The sequence below is a fragment of the Portunus trituberculatus genome, chromosome 24, assembly GCF_017591435.1.
Source record: "Portunus trituberculatus isolate SZX2019 chromosome 24, ASM1759143v1, whole genome shotgun sequence".
In the NCBI taxonomy this organism is placed as follows: Eukaryota; Metazoa; Arthropoda; class Malacostraca; order Decapoda; family Portunidae; genus Portunus; species Portunus trituberculatus.
The window spans coordinates 3,637,144-3,639,643 of record NC_059278.1 but is presented as its reverse complement, the minus strand read 5'-3'; positions in this window follow the sequence as shown (position 1 = coordinate 3,639,643).

Here is a 2,500-nt window from a genome sequence, read left to right as displayed (position 1 = left end):
AGAGCTTCCTTGCTCATTTCTCTTTGGTCACAGTCACGAGGCGAGGGTGAGTGACGCATGTATCGCAGTGTTTGGCGTCGATGGTCGATGGTTCAGCGTCACATTTTCGTTTGGATCGTTTTATTCTGTCACGTTCACAATACTTATCTTGTTATCATACGGCTTATATTTCACCCTAAGTATCAAATGCTCCACTCTTTTCTGTTGTTGTTGTTGTTGTTGTTGTTATTGTTGTTGTTGTTGTTGTTGTTGTTGTTGTTGTTGTTGTTGTTGTTGCTGCTGCTGCTGCTGCTGCTGCTGTTGTTGTTGTTGTTGTTGTTGTTGTTGTTGTTGTTGTTATTATTGCTATTACTACTACTACTACTACTACTACTACTACTACTACTACTACTACTACTACTACTACTACTACTACTATTATTTCAGCCCCCATATCGTGACGTTCACCCCTTTTCCTTCCCCTGTGGTCTGTGAACGTGAACCCGCGGCAACACAAACACACGCCAACACACGCCCCTCAACACACAGGCCACCCTCAGGCAGGCCACCCTCCCGCCACGCCCTCGCTGCCTCCCACTCGCATTCCGCACCCTCCCTCACCATCAGCCGCCACAGGGACGGTCCACATTCACGCCACACTCGAGGAGATGCCAGTACTCCCCCAGGACTCCCCCGGGTTGCCTTCCCTTCTCGCATTCCACACGTCACTTTTATAAATCTTCATAATTTGCCGACGCCTCCCTCCCCGCCGCGTGTCGTCGTGTTTATGGGGACCGCCGCCCCCTCCGAGGAGAGCCGAGGGGTGAGAGGTGATGATTTACAGCTCACATTCACTTCATCATCACACACGCCACGGCTTATTATCACATTTGTCGTAAGTTGTAAACAGCCTTCACTACAGCGGCACACACACACACACACACACAGCTCAGCGCCCTAGCCACCCCGTTCCCCATCCCTCCTTTCAACTCCTCTCCCATAACACACCCTGCCGTTCACCACAACCTCTCTCTCTCTCTCTCTCTCTCTACAAATCCCACGCCTCAACGCGACACGCACCACGCCTCCTCACGCCGTCTCTCACCACTGTCACTCCACACACGCATCTCCCACCCGCATCTCCCATTTCCTCCCCCGCCTCACGAGCACCGCGGCATCACAATACACTGGCGTCTCTCGATACATTCCCATGAGTCGCAAGTCACCGGCTGAGGTCGCCAGGTGAGCCTCCCCGCGGCCCCTCTCAGGTGTAAACAAAAACATCCCCGTGTTTCTTTAGGGAGGAGTAAACAATGGCTGTGATTTAATGGAAGTTGTTGAGAGATTATTTTTGTCGTTTTTTTTCCCCTTTTTGCTGAAAGGGAAAGGAAAGGAAAGGGACTGCAGGGGTTTAATGAAGGGGAGGAACAAGGACGCTATGTGATCAGTTATAATTACATTCACTCTTTAACTAATTACTGCTTTGTTATCTGAATGGATTCGGTAATCAGTTTGTCAGTGCTGAGTCATGAGGGAGCTTTAAACCCTTCAGTGCCATGACACGTCTCCATATTCATTCTGCTTACTATTTGGCAATTTCATTCAACTTCAGAAACTCATGTGGGGATTAAAATAGTGAAGACTCTGGACCATTAATCTTCTGACCTCCCTAGACTTTTCCTAATGTAAATAAAATTGTCTAATCACACTCAAAACTCATATTAGAAATGCCTCCCAATACTGAAAGGGTTGAACAGAAGAGAATGATGGGTAGAATTGGGGTTTGTATGTTTCTTGCACCTTCCCTTTATTTTTTACGTTCCTATGTTCTAATTCTATCTATTACATATTCTTAAGAGACAAACACAATCTCTCCTTATCCTCAGACACAGCTGGTATTAACCGATGCAATTTGATAAAGAAAAAAAAAAAAGAACGAGAACAAAGACATGAAGAATAATAAGCGGACAAGAAAAGCTGTAATCACCTGTACACCTGTGCGACCCCTGCCATTCATTACCTGGCCGCCTCCGAGACTCAGATGAGGCTTTCCAATATACCCACAACTAATTACGCTGACTGAAGGTAACTCGCTGGGAATTTATCACGCTGACGAAATCCTCCACTAGACAGCAGAGTGAAGAACACACACTACAGCAATGGAACTTTTCAGCGTGTCATAGTGAGCCTTTAACCCTTTCAATACTGAGAAGCCTTTTTACCTTGATTTTTGGATATGATTACTCAATTTTATTTGCATTAGAAGGGGTCTACGGCTCCAGTTGAAGGTATTCATGTTTCTAAGAGTATTCTAATGTTTCTGGTGATATAATGGCAAGATTTCTAGTTTATTAAAAGGAGAAACTGTCTTGAACACCTGGCTAGTTATCTCTATGGCCTTGGAAAAATGTCGTAGTGAGAGGGGAAGACGTTTCTGACTACGGGCTAAAACACCTACCTTGAACATTTACGCATCTACTCCCTACGCTTCCACCACGCCTTCCACGCCACCTCCATCCAG